The sequence below is a fragment of the Staurois parvus genome, unplaced genomic scaffold (genome assembly GCF_062004578.1).
Source record: "Staurois parvus isolate SC_StPar_1 unplaced genomic scaffold, SC_StPar_1.0 ptg000132l, whole genome shotgun sequence".
Lineage (NCBI taxonomy): Eukaryota > Metazoa > Chordata > Amphibia > Anura > Ranidae > Staurois > Staurois parvus.
Window position 1 is genome coordinate 869,673 of NW_028317928.1, and position 20,693 is coordinate 890,365.

The following is a 20,693-nucleotide window of genomic DNA, read 5'->3' on the forward strand; positions in this document are numbered from 1 at the left end:
GGTCTTAATCATCGTCTGGGAAGACCAGGTGATGTCAATCTCAAAGGTTTTAAATGCCCAGACTCATCTGACCTTGCCCCAACAATCAGCACCATGGGTTCTTCTAAGCAGTTGTCTAGAAAACTGAAACTGAAAATAGTTGACGCTCACAAAGCTGGAGAAGGCTATAAGAATATAGCAAAGCGTTTTTTGAGATGTCAATATCCTCTGTTCGGAATGTAATTAAGAAATGGCAGTCATCAGGAACAGTGGAAGTTAAAGCAAGATCTGGAAGACCAAGAAAAATATCAGACAGAACAGCTCGCAGGATTGTGAGAAAAACAATTCAAAACCCACGTTTGACTGCACGATCCCTCCAGAAAGATCTGGCAGACACTGGAGTTGTGGTACACTATTCCACTATAAAGAGATACTTGTACAAATATGGTCTTCATGGAAGAGTCATCAGAAGAAAACCTCTTCTACGTCCTCACCACAAAAATCATCGTTTGAACTTTGCAAATGAACATATAGACAAGCCTGATGCATTTTGGAAACAAGTTCTGTGGACCGATGAGGTTAAAATTGAACTTTTTGGCCGGAATGAGCAAAGGTACGTTTGGAGAAGAAGGGGCACAGAATTTAATGAAAAGAACCTCTGTCCAACTGTTAAGCATGGGGTTGGATCAATCATGCTTTGGGGTTGTGTTGCAGCCAGTGGCACAGGGAACATCTCACGAGTAGAAGGAAAAATGGATTCAATAAAATTTCAGCAAATTTTGGATGGTAACTTGATGCCATCTGTGAAAAAGCTGAAGTTAAAGAGAGGATGGCTTCTACAAATGGATAATGATCCTAAACACACCTCGAAATCCACGGGGGATTACATCAAGAGGCGTAAACTGAAGGTTTTGCCATGGCCTTCACAATCTCCTTACCTCAACATAATTGAAAATCTATGGATAGACCTTAAAAGAGCAGTGCGTGACAGACAGCCCAGAAATCTCAAAGAACTGGAAGACTTTTGTAAGGAAGAATGGGCAAAGATACCTCAAACAAGAATTGAAAGACTCTTGGCTGGCTACAAAAAGCGTTTACAAGTTGTGATACTTGCCAAAGGGGGCAGTACAAGATATTAACTCTGCAGGGTGCCCAAACTTTTGCAGACGCCGTTTTTTTGTTTTCTGTTATTTTGAAAGTGTAAATGATGGAAATAAAATCTAACTTTTGTTGACATATTATAAGAATGTCTAATCTGTAATTTGATGCCGAGATTTTTCCATCTTTCTTTGGCTTCTTTATGCACATTAATACAAATTTTTAGCTGGGGTGCCCAAACTTTCGATCCCCACTGTATATGGCCCTTTGGTGATGTCAGGGGCCACCTTTGAGATCCCCGTCTTTACTATCATTCACTCATCTAGACCCCACATATGCTTTGTATTACACCTTACACTGGGTTAGTAACCTGATTCCCTAGCTCAGCCTTTCTCAACCAGGGTGCCCAGGCACCCTGGGGTGCCTTGAGGTTTCTTTTTTTTTTTTTAGGAAAAATGTCTAAAAATTGCCCAAAACTTGTACACAAGCCAACAGGTGGAACAAGCCTGCCTTTTAGTTACACAAAGCCACAGATTTTCATTGTGCACCATTACGACCTTCTAGCCGCCAAAGTCCTGACAACAAATGGCATCATCAGTTGATAAGGAGGCAGTCAGCTGCCTGCACAGCATCCTAGTTTTACCCTCCCCTGCCCCTCTCCATCAGTGCTGGGGTCACACTAGCTCTGTGATGGAGAAAAACTGAGGGAGAGGAGAAACATTGGAATACTAGTCAGTACCAGTGTACGTGCTTTGGAACAATAAATCACCTCCAATGTTGGGCGTCCTATGTGTCTGGATGTTGCTGTGTTATATAAAACTATTGGAATAGTTTTTCACATTTTGAAATGGGGTGCCTCAGAACTGTCCGTAATTTAAAGGGTGCCTCGGGACTGTCCGTAATTTTAAAGGGTGCCTCGAGACTGTCCGTAATTTTACAAGGGTGCCTCGCGACTGTCCGTAATTTTACAAGGGTGCCTCGAGACTGTCCATAATTTTAAAGGGTGCCTTGAGACTCTCTGTAATTTTACAAGGGTGCCTCAAGACTGTCCATAATTTTAAAGGGTGCCTTGGAATTGTCCATAATTTTTAAAGGGTGCCTCGGGACTGTCCGTAATTTTAAAGGGTGCCTCGAGACTGTCCATAATTTTATGGGGTGCCTTGACTGAAAATAGGTTGAGAAACACTGCCCTAGCTCATATGCTTGGGCCTGGAGATATGCAGCCCAGGCCTGAGCACTGAATCTTGGGTGAAAGGAGAGGAGGTCATATGGCCCCCTTCATCCTGGAAGTACTATAGATGAGCTTGGTCATCCTCTAACCTCATCTCTAACTGGAAAGCCAAACTCCTGCTTATCTGTACGCCAATGAGCTGTGGGCTGGGTGCTCCTCTTGAACCCCAAAGGCAGCTTTTAGCAACAGTCAGGCCAGCTAATGGGTAGGGGGGGTCACAAATACTAGTTCTCAGCTGTTGATCACTGTCAGTGGCCAGAAACACCATATTTTTGGAAATATAACATCCTCAGTACTCCTTTAGGTGTACAATGAGCTGTAAGATGATCCAGCCACGGTGTCTGTAGTGGCTGGGGGTGTTTTATGGACATGTAACAGGGATGCTGGGGATACTATATTTTATGGTTTACCAACATGGAGTAGGGTTACCACACAACATCCAAAATATGTTTTTCTAGAAGGTGATTATCATCCTTCAGCTGAAGCTTCTCACATAGTGTGTAGGGGATGAAGGCAATTTACCCTAAAGAAGGCTTACAGATACCACATATACAAATTAAAAATGCTAATATTTTATTTTTACTGAAAAATAAAAACAGACTGAATTTATTTGGATTTTTCAACTGTCTCATAGGATATCAGACATGTCTTCACCTACATCAAAACTAAGGAGTCTAATTATAAACAATTCGCTGTGCCAATATCTCAGGGATTCACTCAGCTGTCGTGAAGAATCCTGTATTCATCTAATATTCTTATTTCTTATGACTGTCAGCTCCATCTAGTGGACATAATGTGGTATTTTCACGATTGAGGTATTTCAGGACAATCCCCCATTATGGCCAATAGATGGTGCTGATGATCATAGGAAAAAAATATATTAAGAAAATTGCTTGATTCTTTATAACAGCTTAGCAAATGCGCGAGACATTTTGTACAGCAAATTCGTTTTATAAATAACCCCCTTAATACTGAAGCCGCTGTGACCAAGCCCCCTATGGACGGGGTGAAACACATCAAAAGGCGTGGCCGGAGCGACAGCTGAGGGCATCCATCAGACACAGTGTTGTTTACTGACTCCTGGGGATCGGTTTGAGGGGCGTTCACCTCTACATATGGCAGCAAGTCTCTGGAGAAACTTGGGCCACTGCTCCCTCTACCTTTCTCTGCTGAAAGGGTGATTATCATTTACATACAACTTCAAGCGGCACCAGAAGGTCCTCAGTGGTTCTCAACCCCCTTAAAAGCTTTATTAAATGAGCCGCATTTAGGATATCTCCTGTGTCCGAAGTCACTTGACCAATTCTATGTATTTTCTGGTGCCTCTGAAAATCTTGTTTCCGTAGGAAGCACTTTCCACATTCGGAGCAGGAAAAAGGTTTAACACCTTGGTGAATACGCTGGTGGCTGACCATGTCTGAGTTGCAGCCGAAACACCGGTCACAGTCGGGGCAACAAAATGGCTTCTCTTCCGTGTGAATACACATGTGGCGGTTGAGGTGTGACTTCTTCGTGAAGCGTTTTCCACACAGGGCACAGGGGTGGGGTCTGGCCCCTGTGTGGGTGAATTCGTGTTTCACCATATCTGACCGGCATGCAAAGCACGGCAATGGTTTTTCCCCTGTGTGAGCTCTTATGTGGCTCTGGAGATAGGCGTTCTGGGAAAAACATTAGCCACACTCACTGCAGGCATATGGCTTCTTGCCTGAGTGCATCATCTGATGGATGATGAGTTTTGACTTAGAGCGGAAACCTTTAAGGCACATCGAACAGCAATAGGGTTTCTCACCCAAGTGGGAACGGAGGTGGGCCTCAACTCTTGCCTTATCTGTGAAGGACTTTGCACACTCTGGGCAAAATAATGAGTGTTCAGAGAAGCCTGGGCTGCTTAGAAAAGTCCTTCGACTTCCAGCAGGTAAAAGATTTACAGAAATGATGCGGAGGTCCCCATCACACTCAGGTGCTGAACTATCTGCATACAGTCCATCTTCATACAAGATGGTCCCCTCCCCCACCAGGTTATCTGTAGGATGCATAGGAATGTGAGAGTGTTGGAGACGTTGTTGCCGGGCAAGAAACTCATCATTAGTATGGACAGGAACATACTGTATGGAACTGGTAGGTAAACAGAGGTTGGAGTGTTTGAAATGTTTCTCATCACGAGAGGTGTGCCCCTTCCTAGTAGGCACAAATTTACGATGAACTTGAGCTATGGAAATGGCAGAGAGTGGAGGGCGCTCTTCATCACTTGACATTGAGTCCTTATCAATAATATTAGTTGTATAGTCCATCTCATGAGGGATACGTTCCTCAGCCAATAGTGGTTCCTCCTTAACATGAATAGTTGTAGGCTCTGTATGATGTATGGGTGTTGACATATTAGAACTGATGAGATGTTCTTCATTTGACAGGGGTCTTTCTTTAATATGAATACTGCTAGACTTTCTTCGATGAGTGTGTGAGATCTTGGGCATGGGTAGCCGCCCCTCATCTGATAGCGTACCTTCCTTTGAATGAATAGTTTTAGGATGTGTACGATGTACAGGTGTGAACATTTTAGGATTGAGGAAATGCTCTTCATCTGACAGGGATCCTTTCTTAGCACGAATAGTTCTAGATTGTCCATGATGACTGGGTCAGGAGGTCTTAGAACTGAGGAGATGCTCTTCATGTGACAGGGGTTCTTCCTTAACATTAATAGTTGGATGTTGTCCATTAGAAGTGGGTGGGGACATTTTAGGGTTGGGAAGGTGCTCTTCATCTGACAGGGTTCTTTCTCTATTATTAATTGTTGTGGGTTGTGTATGCTGTACAGGTGTGGAGATCTTAAGGTTGAGATGTTCTCCATCTGACAGGGATCCTTTCTTAGCACGAAAAGCTTCAGATTGTATGTGATGAATTGGTTGCGAGATATTAAAGCTTAGGAGATGCTCTTCATCTGACAGGGATCCTTTCTTAACATTAATAGTTGGATGTTGTCTATTACAAGTGGGAGGGGACATCTTAGGGTTGGATGGGTTCTCTTCATCTGACAGGGTTCCTTCTCAATTATTAAAAGTTGTGGGTTGTGTATTCTGTACAGGTGTGGAGATCTTACGGTTGAGATGTTCACCATCTGAGAGGGATCCTTTCCTAGCACGAATAGTTCTAGATTGTCTATAATGAATGGGTTGGGAGATCTTAAAGCTGAGGAGATGCTCTTCATCTGACATGGTTCCTTCCTTATGAATAGTTGTAGGTTGAGTTTTATGTAGAGGTATGTCCATCTTAGGGTTGAAAAGATGCTCTTCATCTGACAGGGATCCTTTCTTACTATGAATAGTTCTAGATTGTCTATGATGAGTGGTTGTGGAGATGTTATAGTTGAGATGTTCATCTGACAGGGGCCCTTCCTTAACATGAATAGTTGTAGGTTGTGTATAAGGGGTAGGTGAGGAGACATTAGACTTTGGGAGCTGATCTTTGATTGAAAGGTGTCTTTCCTTAACATGAATATTTGTAGGTTGTGTAGAAGGGGTAGGTGAAAAGATTTTAGACTTTGGGAGCTGATCTTTGACGGAAAGGTATCTTTCCTTGGTATGACTAGTTGATGGTTGTGCATGATGAGTAGGCAGGGAGATCCTAGATTTGAGAAGATGTTCTTCAGCTTCCAGAATCTCTTCCTTAACATGAGAAGATGGAACTTGTTGGTGGCTTGTGGAGATTTCGGAGCATGGGAAAGGTTTCTCAGCTGAGAAACTCTCCTCCTTAACACAATCAGGTGGACACCTTGAACGAAGTGTGTGTATAAAGCATGGGAGATATCCACATAGTGATTTTCTGAAATTTTGGAACCTTTGTCATTGTTAAATGCAGAAAATGGCTTTGAAGATCTCACAGAGTTGTCAGCCAAGAACGAATCTGGAGGGAAAAAAAAAAAACACAAGACAGAATTTAAGACCATCAAAGGTGTAGTTTATAGGCAGACCATTAAAAGTCTTGTTTTCCTCAGCATTATAAACAGAGGTAAGTAAATCCCAGTAGCAGGATAACCAAGTATACAACTTACAACCATTGCTCAACCAGAAGACTGAAATACAACAGCGTGTTATAAATTGATAAGTATTCAGTAAAGAAGACTAAAGCCTACAAACCATACACACAGTGGGATATGTTCTTCAGACCTCTAAAGCATCATTCTATTGTTGTGCAAGTTCTCCGGCATTAAAACAGAGGAACTTCAAATATAGTTTTTTACTTATACAACTGTTTAGCTGTTTTTTTCTCACTTTGTCTTCTTCATCAAACTAGACACTGCCTTTGTGAACTGAGTTTACTGCAAGCACGCTCCTTCCATTTCATTTCTCACTCTGGAATATGCACCTCTCGTTTCTGGTGTAAATGCACAGCCATCTTTATTTAAACTGCATATAAACCAATTCAGAAAGCTCCGCCCCTGAGGAGCAGAATCAGATTTTTTTTTAAAGCTGCCATTTCAAAGTGGCTATAACTTAATACAATAATGTAAGGGGCGGCCAGTTCTTCATCATGATGTCCTTGTAGAGATCCTTGTGTCCTTCTATATACTCCCACTCTTCCATGGAGAAATAGAGAAACATCCTGACACCTTATAGGAACCTGACACACACAATGATACAGTCACCATCCAGACACATCCCTTGTCTGTTACTGGAGAATGTCCCAGAATTCCCGGCACTGCTCAACTCTCCTGTCAGCAGTTCCCAGATCTTCTGGATGACTACCACAATCTTCTCTTTGTTTCTCTCAGGTGCCAAGGAGGGTGGTGGGGGCTCATCAGGCTTTTTTAATGGTCCGTAATCCTACAAAACGGGATAAAAAGTACCATACATCATATTACCCTCCCAGAATCCCCCTCACCTCTCTGGTCAGATCTGTGTTTTAATAAGAGAGATAAGAGTGAGGTCAAGTGATCTCCCAGAATGCTCTTCACCTCTCCGGTCAGGTCTGTGTTTTATTAATAGAGATGAGAGTGATGTCATGTGACCTCCCAGAATCCTCCTCACCTCTCCGGTCAGATCTGTGTTTTAATAAGAGATAAGAGTGAGGTCAAGTGATCTCCCAAAATCCTCTTCACCTCTCCGGTCAGGTCTGTGTTTTATTAATAGAGATGAGAGTGATGTCATGTGACCTCCCAAAATCCGCCTCATCTCTCTGGTCAGGTCTGTGTTTTACTAACAGCGATAAGAGTGATGTCATGTGACCTCCCAGAATCCTCCTCACCTCTCCGGTCAGCTCTGTGTTTTATTAATAGAGGTAAGAGTGATGTCATGTGACCTCCCAGAATCCTCCTCACCTCTCCGGTCAGGTCTGTGTTTTATTATTAGAGATAAGAGTGATGTCATGTGACCTCCCAGAATCCTCCTCACCTCTCCGGTCAGGTCTGTGTTTTACTAATAGAGATAACAGTGAAGTCATGTGACCTCCCAGTATCCTCCTAACCTCTTCGGTCAGGTCTGTGTTTTATTAATAGAGATAAGAGTGATGTCATGTGACCTCCCAGAATCCTCATCTCTCCGGTCAGGTCTGTGTTTTATTGATAGAGATAAGAGTGATGTCATGTGACCTCCCAGAATCCTCCTCACCTCTTCGGTAAGGTCTGTGTTTTATTAATAGAGATAACAGTGATGTCATGTGACCTCCCAGAATCCTCATCTCTCCGGTCAGGTCTGTGTTTTATTAATAGAGATAAGAGTGATGTCATGTGACCTCCCAGAATCCTCCTCACCTCTCCGGTCAGCTCTGTGTTTTATTAATAGAGATAAGAGTGATGTCATGTGACCTCCCAGAATCCTCCTCACCTCTCCGGTCAGGTCTGTGTTTTATTATTAGAGATAAGAGTGATGTCATGTGATCTCCCAGAATCCTCCTCACCTCTCCGGTCAGGTCTGTGTTTTACTAATAGAGATAACAGTGAAGTCATGTGACCTCCCAGTATCCTCCTAACTAGAGATGAGCGAATCGAACATGGCGAAGTGGAATTCGTTTCGAAGATCAGGAAAAATTTGATTCGCGCCGAACAAGAAAATTAGCAAACTTCGGATGCACGAATCGAATTTTCCCAAAAATGGTGGCGACATGTGTGGCGACGGAGCGGGGATCTCTGGAAAGGCGCGCAGACAAGGCGCGCTGACCCATAATGCATTCATTCATGACATGTGATCGCATTAGCCAATCAGCAGCCAGCCAGCACTGTGTAATGGTGGAGCTATAAATTGCGGCCATCTTACAATTCTCCATTAGCCTCCGGTCATTCAAGAGAGACAGACCTGTCTGTATTAGGGACAGAGTTAGGGCCAGAGAGACTTTAGGGCCACAGAATCGTTACTTAGGGACACAGAATTGTTACTTAGGGACACAGAATCGTTACTCAGGGACACAGAATTGTTACTCAGGGACACAGAATTGTTACTCAGGGACAGACACAGAATTGTTACTCAGGGACACAGAATTTTTACTCAGGGACACAGAATTGTTACTGAGGGACACAGAATCGTTACTGAGGGACACAGAATTGTTACTCAGGGACACAGAATTGTTACTCAGGGACAGACACAGAATTGTTACTCAGGGACACAGAATTGTTACTCAGGGACACAGAATTGTTACTGAGGGACACAGAATTGTTACTCAGGGACACAGAATTGTTACTCAGGGACACAGAGTTGTTACTCAGGGACAGACACAGAATTGTTACTCAGGGACACAGAATCGTTACTCAGGGACACAGAATCGTTACTGAGGGACACAGAATCGTTACTGAGGGACACAGAATTGTTACTCAGGGACACAGAATTGTTACTCAGGGACAGACACAGAATCGTTACTCAGGGACACAGAATTGTTACTCAGGGACACAGAATTGTTACTGAGGGACACAGAATCGTTACTCAGGGACACAGAATCGTTACTCAGGGACACAGAATCGTTACTCAGGAACTCAGAATTGTTACTCAGGGACACAGCATCGTTACTCAGGGACACAGAATCGTTACTCAGGGACACAGAAACGTTACTCAGGGACACAGAATCGTTACTCAGGGACACAGAATCGTTACTGAGGGACACAGAATCGTTACTCAGGGACACAATCGTTACTCAGGGACACAGAATCGTTACTCAGGGACACAGAATCGTTACTCAGGGACACAGAATCGTTACTGAGGGACACAGAATTGTTACTGAGGGACACAGAATTGTTACTCAGGGACACAGAATTGTTACTCAGGGACAGACACAGAATCGTTACTCAGGGACACAGAATCGTTACTGAGGGACACAGAATCGTTACTCAGGGACACAGAATCGTTACTCAGGGACACAGAATTGTTACTCAGGGACAGACACAGAATTGTTACTCAGGGACAGACACAGAATTGTTACTCAGGGACACAGAATCGTTACTCAGGGACACAGAATTGTTACTCAGGGACACAGAATTGTTACTCAGGGACACAGAATCGTTACTCAGGGACACAGAATCGTTACTGAGGGACACAGAATCGTTACTCAGGGACACAGAATCATTACTGAGGGACACAGAATCGTTACTCAGGGACACAGAATCGTTACTCAGGGACACAGAATCGTTACTCAGGGACACAGAATCTGTTAGGAATGGACTGGCCAGCAATGGTGGGACTCACCTGCCTTTTGATCTGCAGTACCAGGGCTGGCCAGCGGGTGCTCCCAGCAATCAGAGACTCAACCTTTCAGCCAGCTAACACCTGGAACTGATGATGCTGGGGTATTTAAGGGATGGCCAGACTTGCAGACTCTGCCTTGGTGTTGTGTTTGTCCTGGGCCCTGTATCTGTCCTGCATCCTGTTTCTGTTCCTTTGCTGACTTCTCCTGCTCTGATCCTGGCTTGTGACCCTGACCATCCCTCTGTCTGACCCTCTGTACTACGCTGCTTGCTACCTGTTCTGATCCCTGGCTTGTGACCCGGACCATCCCTCTGCCTGACCCTCTGTACTATGCTGCTTGCTACCTGCTGAACCTTGCCTGTGACCCCGACCATTCTCCGCTTGCTCCCCCTGTACCTACCTGCCCAATTGATATTGACCCGGCCTGCCTGACGACGCTTGCTTGTATATACTGTTATCTGTGGGTGGTTTGGTTTGGTTTGTTTGCACTGTATTATGTTTAGCATTGCACTGCGTTTATGTTTGTACTGTTAGTGTTAATAAATTATATTGTTTATAACATATCTGAGGTCTGCGTTTCCCTGCTTCAGTCACACACCTCTGGTCATACCTGGGAGCCCTGACATTACACCAAGGCCAATCCTGACCAGAAGTGGCTGCACAGGGAAGCCATCTTGGCTTGTTGATGGGAAGGATGGATCTTGAGGAGGTTGAGTATTTATATCTGCTAGTGTTTGATGACAGGGAGTATGCTTATCAAACTCTGAAGGAGTATACCCGGGATGAATTGCTAGAATGTATACGGCTCGCTCATGTTCTAGTAGATCAGGGCACAGTGTTCTCTGAGGTGCAGCCATTGATTGAGGTTTGTGCAGAATTGGTTTCATCTGGTTCCCCCGAATGCAGGGATGAATTTTTGCCACCATTTAGTGCAGACCAGGTAGAGTCCCTGGTGTGGTTATTAGAGGATGATGTGGGTTACTTTCTGGAGCGTTATTCCACATGTTCACCACAGACACTGAGAGATTGTATAAACGCAGTGCAGTCATTGACCAGACAGGCTTTGTGTAAGCTCAGCTTTGTTCAACCCATACTGCAGACATGGACAGACTTGTTGCACCCAGCCTCAGTCAGCTTACAAAGACCCAGTCCTGCTTCTAACTCTACTCCTGTATTCCCACCAGCTCCTCCAGTTACAGCCCAGTATACTTGGCTATCTACCGCATGTCAGTACCCTGTTCCCACTCGCTGCACCTATCCTGCCTTTAACCCTGTAAAAAAGCCCTCTGTAGCAACTGCTCCCTCTCCTGTTCCATCCTCCAGTTCTTCTCTGTCTCCAGCTGCTCCATTCGTTTGCAGACCTGCGTTTACTTGCAGTGCTCCAGTAGTTAAAACCAGAAAAAAGCGAAAATTCTTTCCAACCAATACCATCCTGCCAGTATCCAAACCGGTGAGCCTGCCTTCCGTGGTTCAGACTGATGCCTGTACGCAGCCTGAAGCCTCTACTCGGCCTGAAGCCTCTACGCGGCCTGAAGCCTCTACGCGGCCTGAAGCCTCTCCTCGGCCTGAAGCCTCTCCTCGGCCTGATGCCTGTACTCGGCCTGATGCCTGTACTCGGCCTGATGCCTCTACTCGGCCTGAAGCCTCTACTCGGCCTAATGCCTCTACCCAGCATGATGAACTGATCCAGCCTGACGATCCTATTAGGCCAGTTGATTCGATGCCCGCTGTTGATCCAGATGATCCGGTACCTGATCCGGTGCCCGCTGTCGTGCCAATTGACTCAGAGCCCGCTGTCGTACCTGGTGACTCGGTACCCACTGCCTTGCCAGATGATGCGGTGCCCGCTGGCAAGCCAAATGACCTGATGCCTGGTGACCTAGTGTCCGCTGTCATACCTGATGACCCGATGCCCGCTGTCGAGCCAGACAATCCGGTACCTGATGACCCGGTGCCCACTGTCGTGTCTGTTGACTCGGAGACCACTGCCTTGCCAGATGACGCGGTGCCCGCTGTCGAGCCAAATGACCTGATGCCTGGTGACCCGATGCCCGCTGTCCAGTCAGACGATCCAATGTCTGACCCAGTGCCCGCGGTCATACCAGTTGACTCGGAGCCCACTGCCTTGCCAGATGACGCGGTGCCCGCGGTCGAGCCAAATGACCTGATGCCTGGTGACCCGATGCCCGCTGTCCAGCCAGACGATTCAATGTCTGCCCCGGTGCCCGCGGTCATGCCAGTTGACTCGGAGCCCACTGCCTTGCCAGATGACGCGGTGCTCACTGTCGAGCCAAATGACTTGATGCCTGGTGACCCGATGCCCGCTGTCCGGTCAGACGATCCAATGTCTGACCCAGTGCCCGCGGTCATACCAGTTGACTCGGAGCCCACTGCCTTGCCAGATGACGCGGTGCCCGCTGTCGAGCCAAATGACCTGATGCCTGGTGACCCGATGCCCGCTGTCCAGCCAGACCATCCAATGTCTGACCCAGTGCCTGCGGTCATACCAGTTGACTCGGAGCCCACTGTCGTGCCTGGTGTCTCGGTGCCCGCCGCTCCGCCTGGGGGCCCGAGACCTGTTGCTCCGCTTGGGGGTCCAGCGCCCGCCGCTCCGCCTGGGGATCCGGCGCCCGCCGCCCCGCCTGAGGGCCCGAGACCTGTCGCTCCATCTGGGGGTCCGGCGCCCGCCGCTCCGCCTGAGGGCCCGAGACCTGTCGCTCCGCCTGGGGGTCCGGCGCCCGCCGCTCCGCCTGAGGGCCCGAGACCTGTCGCTCCACCTGGGGGTCCGGCGCCCGCCGCTCCGCCTGAGGGCCCGAGACCTGTCGCTCCTCCTGGGGGTCCGGCGCCCGCCGCTCCGCCTGAGGGCCCGAGACCTGTCGCTCCACCTGGGGGTCCGGCGCCCGCCGCTCCGCCTGAGGGCCCGAGACCTGTCGCTCCATCTGGGGGTCCGGCGCCCGCCGCTCCGCCTGAGGGCCCGAGACCTGTCGCTCCGCCTGGGGGTCCGGCGCCCGCCGCTCCGCCTGAGGGCCCGAGACCTGTCGCTCCACCTGGGGGTCCGGCGCCCGCCGCTCCGCCTGAGGGCCCGAGACCTGTCGCTCCTCCTGGGGGTCCGGCGCCGGCCGCTCCGCCTGAGGGCCCGAGACCTGTCGCTCCGCCTGGGGGTCCGGCACCCGCCGCTCCGCCTGAGGGCCCGAGACCTGTCGCTCCTCCTGGGGGTCCGGCGCCCGCCGCTCCGCCTGAGGGCCCGAGACCTGTCGCTCCGCCTGGGGGTCCGGCACCCGCCGCTCCGCCTGAGGGCCCGAGACCTGTCGCTCCTCCTGGGGGTCCAGCGCCCGCCGCTCCGCCTGAGGGCCCGAGACCTGTCGCTCCGCCTGGGGGTCCGGCGCCCGCCGCTCCGCCTGAGGGCCCGAGACCTGTCGCTCCACCTGGGGGTCCGGCGCCCGCCGCTCCGCCTGAGGGCCCGAGACCTGTCGCTCCACCTGGGGGTCCGGCGCCCGCCGCTCCGCCTGAGGGCCCGAGACCTGTCGCCCCGCCTGGGGGCACGATGCCTGTCGCCCCGCCTGGGGGCACGATGCCTGTCGCCCCGCCTGGGGGCCCGGTGCCTGTCGCCCCGCCCGGGGGCCCGGTGCCTGTCGCCCCGCCCGGGGGCCCGGTGCCTGTCGCCCCGCCCGGGGGCCCGGTGCCTGTCGCTCCGCCCGGGGGCCCGGTGCCTGCTGATCCGCCCGGGGGCCCGGTGCCTGCTGATCCGCCCGGGGGCCCGGTGCCTGTAGCCCCGCCCGGGGGCCCGGTGCCTGCTGCTCCGCCCGGGGGCCCGGTGCCTGCTGCTCCGCCCGGGGGCCCGGTGCCTGCTGCTCCGCCCGGGGGCCCGGTGCCTGCTGCTCCGCCTGGTAATCCGATGTGCCTCTGCCTGGAGTCCTGCCCGATGTGCCTCTGCCTGGAGTCCTGCCTGATGTGCCTCTGCCCGATGTGCCTCTGCCCGGAATCCTGCCCGATGTGCCTCTGCCTGGAGTTCTGCCCGATGTGCCTCTGCCTGGAGTCCTGCCTGATGTGCCTCTGCCCGATGTGCCTCTGCCTGGAGTCCTGCCTGATGTGCCTCTGCCCGATGTGCCTCTGCCCGGAGTCCTGCCCGATGTGCCTCTGCCCGATGTGCCTCTGCCCGGAGTCCAGCCCGGTGTGCCTCTGCCCGGTGTGCCTCTGCTCGATGTGCCTCTGCCCGGAGTCCAGCCCGGTGTGCCGCTGCCTGGAGTCCTGCCCGGTGTGCCAGTCTTTGATATCCCGCCAGTTGCCAGACCCGGGCGGTGGAACATTTTGCCCAGCTAGGACTGTTTGGAGCGTCCTGAGGCCGCTCCTTGAGGGGGGGGTACTGTTAGGAATGGACTGGCCAGCAATGGTGGGACTCACCTGCCTTTTGATCTGCAGTACCAGGGCTGGCCAGCGGGTGCTCCCAGCAATCAGAGACTCAACCTTTCAGCCAGCTAACACCTGGAACTGATGATGCTGGGGTATTTAAGGGATGGCCAGACTTGCAGACTCTGCCTTGGTGTTGTGTTTGTCCTGGGCCCTGTATCTGTCCTGCATCCTGTTTCTGTTCCTTTGCTGACTTCTCCTGCTCTGATCCTGGCTTGTGACCCTGACCATCCCTCTGTCTGACCCTCTGTACTACGCTGCTTGCTACCTGTTCTGATCCCTGGCTTGTGACCCGGACCATCCCTCTGCCTGACCCTCTGTACTATGCTGCTTGCTACCTGCTGAACCTGGCCTGTGACCCCGACCATTCTCCGCTTGCTCCCCCTGTACCTACCTGCCCAATTGATATTGACCCGGCCTGCCTGACGACGCTTGCTTGTATATACTGTTATCTGTGGGTGGTTTGGTTTGGTTTGTTTGCACTGTATTATGTTTAGCATTGCACTGCGTTTATGTTTGTACTGTTAGTGTTAATAAATTATATTGTTTATAACATATCTGAGGTCTGCGTTTCCCTGCTTCAGTCACACACCTCTGGTCATACCTGGGAGCCCTGACAGAATCGTTACTCAGGGACACAGAATCGTTACTGAGGGACACAGAATTGTTACTCAGGGACACAGAATTGTTATTCAGGGACACAGAATTGTTACTCAGGGACAGACACAGAATTGTTACTCAGGGACACAGAATCGTTACTCAGGGATACAGAATCGTTACTGAGGGACAAAGAATCGTTACTGAGGGACACAGAATTGTTACTCAGGGACACAGAATTGTTACTCAGGGACACAGAATCGTTACTCAGGGACACAGAATCGTTGAATTAAAGAGTATGTCAGACAACACGCAGAGGAGTGGCAGAGGAGGCAATGTTTCAGGAGCGAGCAGACGTGGCAGCGGAGGAAGGGGTCGAGGCAGCACTAGTCGCAGCCAGAGGCCAGTGCTCCCGGTGTCATCCAGCGGTCGTGTCTCCACCGACAACCCTTCCGTCATCGATTGGTTGGCTCGGTCGTCTTCCTCTTCCCAGGTCACCTCTGACACCTACAGCCAACGGTCGGTGGGTACGTCAGACACAACCGTTAGTTGGCATGGCCCACTGAAATCACGTGTCCTCTACCTGTCCCTGTCCTTTGGTGTTCCCTCACCAAGCGAAGTATCGCATGCTGTGGGCTCAGCCCCACTGTACAGTGAGGAAGAGCTAACAGAGGGCGGTCAGGAACGGGGGGAGACATCCGCCTCTTCAGCAGCCAGGCGAAGAAGTACTGGCGAGGAGAGTGGCTCGGTAGCCGGTCTAGAGACAGGTCTGTCTCCTGACCCACACGCAGCCGAGGGGGCTAGTAGTGACGCGGAGACCCTAATTGATGATGATGAGGCTGATCGCACTTGGCAGCCTCGTCGTCATCTGCCAGGCCCGTAATCTGCCATGGGCCCCCGTACCGACTCCTCATGCTGCTGCCAGGCCCGTAATCTGTCATGGGCCCCTGTACCGCCTCCTCATGCTGCTGCCAGGTCCAGAGTGTGTCATGGGTCCCTGTACGGCCTCCCATTGCTGCTGTCTCCATCGCCACACTCTGACATGTGCCACTTTCAGGTCTCCTCACACTGCTGGTGGGTTCCATTTTGTCATAGGGTGCTGGCAGATTACGGGCCTCCCATTGCCGCTGCCAGGCCCGTAATCTGCCATGGGCCCCCGTACCGACTCCTCATGCTGCTGCCAGGCCCGTAATCTGTCATGGGCCCCTGTACCGCCTCCTCATGCTGCTGCCAGGTCCAGAGTGTGTCATGGGTCCCTGTACGGCCTCCCATTGCTGCTGTCTCCATCGCCACACTCTGCCATGTGCCACTTTCAGGTCTCCTCACACTGCTGGTGGGTTCCATTTTGTCATAGGGTGCTGGCAGATTACGGGCCTCCCATTGCTGCTGCCAGGCACGTAATCTGCCATGGGCCCCCGTACCGACTCCTCATGCTGCTGCCAGGCCAGTAATCTGTCAAGGGCCCCTGTACCGCCTCCTCATGCTGCTGCCAGGTCCAGAGTGTGTCATGGGTCCCTGTACGGCCTCCCATTGCTGCTGTCTCCATCGCTACACTCTGCCATGTGCCACTTTCAGGTCTCCTCACACTGCTGGTGGGTTCTATTTTGTCATAGGGTGCTGGCAGATTACGGGCCTCCCATTGCTGCTGCCAGGCCCGTAATCTGCCATGGGCCCCCGTACCGACTCCTCATGCTGCTGCCAGGTCCAGAGTGTGTCATGGGTCCCTGTACGGCCTCCCATTGCTGCTGTCTCCATCGCCACACTCTGCCATGTGCCACTTTCAGGTCTCCTCACACTGCTGGTGGGTTCCATTTTGTCATAGGGTGCTGGCAGATTACGGGCCTCCCATTGCTGCTGCCAGGCCCGTAATCTGCCATGGGCCCCCGTACCGACTCCTCATGCTGCTGCCAGGCCCGTAATCTGTCATGGGCCCCTGTACCGCCTCCTCATGCTGCTGCCAGGTCCAGAGTGTGTCATGGGTCCCTGTACGGCCTCCCATTGCTGCTGTCTCCATCGCCACACTCTGCCATGTGCCACTTTCAGGTCTCCTCACACTGCTGGTGGGTTCCATTTTGTCATAGGGTGCTGGCAGATTACGGGCCTCCCATTGCTGCTGCCAGGCCCGTAATCTGTCATGGGCCCCTGTACCGCCTCCTCATGCTGCTGCCAGGTCCAGAGTGTGTCATGGGTCCCTGTACGGCCTCCCATTGCTGCTGTCTCCATCGCCACACTCTGCCATGTGCCACTTTCAGGTCTCCTCACACTGCTGGTGGGTTCCATTTTGTCATAGGGTGCTGGCAGATTACGGGCCTCCCATTGCTGCTGCCAGGCCCGTAATCTGTAATGGGCCCCTGTACCGCCTCCTCATGCTGCTGCCAGGTCCAGAGTGTGTCATTGGTCCCTGTACGGCCTCCCATTGCTGCTGTCTCCATCGCCACACTCTGCCATGTGCCACTTTCAGGTCTCCTCACACTGCTGGTGGGTTCCATTTTGTCATAGGGTGCTGGCAGATTACGGGCCTCCCATTGCTGCTGCCAGGCCCGTAATCTGCCATGGGCCCCCGTACCGACTCCTCATGCTGCTGCCAGGCCCTTAATCTGTCATGGGCCCCTGTACCGCCTCCTCATGCTGCTGCCAGGTCCAGAGTGTGTCATGGGTCCCTGTACGGCCTCCCATTGCTGCTGTCTCCATCGCCACACTCTGCCATGTGCCACTTTCAGGTCTCCTCACACTGCTGGTGGGTTCCATTTTGTCATAGGGTGCTGGCAGATTACGGGCCTCCCATTGCTGCTGCCAGGCCCGTAATCTGCCATGGGCCCCCGTACCGACTCCTCATGCTGCTGCCAGGCCCGTAATCTGTCATGGGCCCCTGTACCGCCTCCTCATGCTGCTGCCAGGTCCAGAGTGTGTCATGGGTCCCTGTACGGCCTCCCATTGCTGCTGTCTCCATCGCCACACTCTGCCATGTGCCACTTTCAGGTCTCCTCACACTGCTGGTGGGTTCCATTTTGTCATAGGGTGCTGGCAGATTACGGGCCTCCCATTGCTGCTGCCAGGCCCGTAATCTGCCATGGGCCCCCGTACCGACTCCTCATACTGCTGCCAGGCCCGTAATCTGTCATGGGCCCCTGTACCGCCTCCTCATGCTGCTGCCAGTTCCAGAGTGTGTCATGGGTCCCTGTACGGCCTCCCATTGCTGCTGTCTCCATCGCCACACTCTGACATGTGCCACTTTCAGGTCTCCGCACACTGCTGGTGGGTTCCATTTTGTCATAGGGTGCTGGCAGATTACGGGCCTCCCATTGCTGCTGCCAGGCCCGTAATCTGCCATGGGCCCCCGTACCGACTCCTCATGCTGCTGCCAGGCCCGTAATCTGTCATGGGCCCCTGTACCGCCTCCTCATGCTGCTGCCAGGTCCAGAGTGTGTCATGGGTCCCTGTACGGCCTCCCATTGCTGCTGCCAGGCCCGTAATCTGCCATGGGCCCCCGTACCGACTCCTCATGCTGCTGCCAGGCCCGTAATCTGTCATGGGCCCCTGTACCGCCTCCTCATGCTGCTGCCAGGTCCAGAGTGTGTCATGGGTCCCTGTACGGCCTCCCATTGCTGCTGTCTCCATCGCCACACTCTGACATGTGCCACTTTCAGGTCTCCTCACACTGCTGGTGGGTTCCATTTTGTCAAAGGGTGCTGTATGGCCTTCCATTGCTGCTGCCAGGCCCGTAATCTGCCATGGGCCCCCGTACCGACTCCTCATGCTGCTGCCAGGCCCGTAATCTGTCATGGGCCCCTGTACCGCCTCCTCATGCTGCTGCCAGGTCCAGAGTGTGTCATGGGTCCCTGTACGGCCTCCCATTGCTGCTGTCTCCATCGCCACACTCTGCCATGTGCCACTTTCAGGTCTCCTCACACTGCTGGTGGGTTCCATTTTTGTCATAGGGTGCTGTATGGCCTCCCATTGCTGCTGCCTCCACCGCCACACTGTGGCTCCACACTCTGGTTTTGGCCCCGTGACTGCCCAAATGAGTGAAGTGTGTGGTGATTCTAAGATCGACGGCACTCATCTGCATGTCATACTGACTGACAGTATTATTTCTCTTCCCCAGCAGACTCCAAGGGCATTTAAATTAAAGGTACAGTGTTCTGCACTAATATAAAGGCTCTCTGAAGCCTAGAAACACCCTTTTTATAAGTTAAATTCGCAGCAAATATATTCGACTCGAATCGAATTTATTCCGCGAATTCGCCAAATCGAATTTTTGAATAATTCGCTCATCTCTACTCCTAACCTCTTCGGTCAGGTCTGTGTTTTATTAATAGAGATAAGAGTGATGTCATGTGACCTCCCAGAATCCTCATCTCTCCGGTCAGGTCTGTGTTTTATTGATAAGAGATAAGAGTGATGTCATGTGACCTCCCAGAATCCTCATCTCTCTGGTCAGGTCTGTGTTTTATTAATAGAGATAAGAGTGATGTCATGTGACCTCCCAGAATCCTCCTCACCTCTCCGGTCAGGTCTGTGGTTTACTAATAGAGATAACAGTGATTTCATGTGACCTCCCAGTATCCTCCTCACCTCTTCGGTCAGGTCTGTGGTTTATTAATAGAAATAAGAGTGATGTCATGTGACCTCCCAGAATCCTCCTCACCTCTCTGGTCAGGTCTGTGTTTTACTAATAGAGATAACAGTGAAGTCATGTGACCTCCCAGTATCCTCCTAACCTCTTCGGTCAGGTCTGTGTTTTATTAATAGAGATGAGTGATTTCATGTGACCTCCCAGAATCCTCCTCACCTCTCCGGTCAGGTCTGTGTTTTATTAATAGAGATGAGTGATGTCATGTGACCTCCCAGAATCCTCCTCACCTCTCTGGTCAGGTCTGTGTTTTATTAATAGAGATAAGAATGATGTCATGTGACCTCCCAGAATCCTCCTCACCTCTCCAGTCAGGTCTGTGTTTTATTAATAGAGATGAGTGGCATCATGTGACCTCCCAGAATCCTCCTCACCTCACCAGTCAGCAAGTAGATGACCTCCAGGGTTAGATTTAATATCTTTTTAGCCATGTGATGCCAGCCCTCATCGCACTTTGGTGTACCACACACAACATTCTGGGCCATGTCTTTTCTTCGGCAATATTCACATGGAGTCACAGCTAGGATGGAAACAGATGAAAAATAAGACTGGAATATGGCAACTTTGTCAAGTACCTCCATTATAAAAATATTAACATAACAAGCTTTTGGTGATTCACCTTCCCAATCCCAATGTGAACAAAGCTCTAGGCTCCAGTACACTAAAAGCCTCTAATGAATCAATTCTTCTAGAAGGTCACCTTGCAATGGGCATTTTAGGAGGCCAAGTTCATGGGTGTGACCAAACTTGCTCAATGTAACATTTGACCAGACTCTTGGTAATTGGTAGAGAATTGGGAGTCCATATACATTGTAGGTTTCAAACCACTGGCTTGAACCAGCTTTGAACAATGCCTAGAAGTTCCATGAAGAAACATTACACTCAGTGCTGTAACAACAGAAGTAGGCGAGAATATGCCATAAATATCACAACCTCCGTTTGGAATCAACATCCACAAGAAAAAAAAATAAAAAATCAACCTGCTTGTGTCTTACATATTGCATCCATTTACCATCCTTTCTCTATTAAAGTGATTAAAAAAAAAAAGCAGGTTTACAAATAATAAACATGTCATACTCACCTG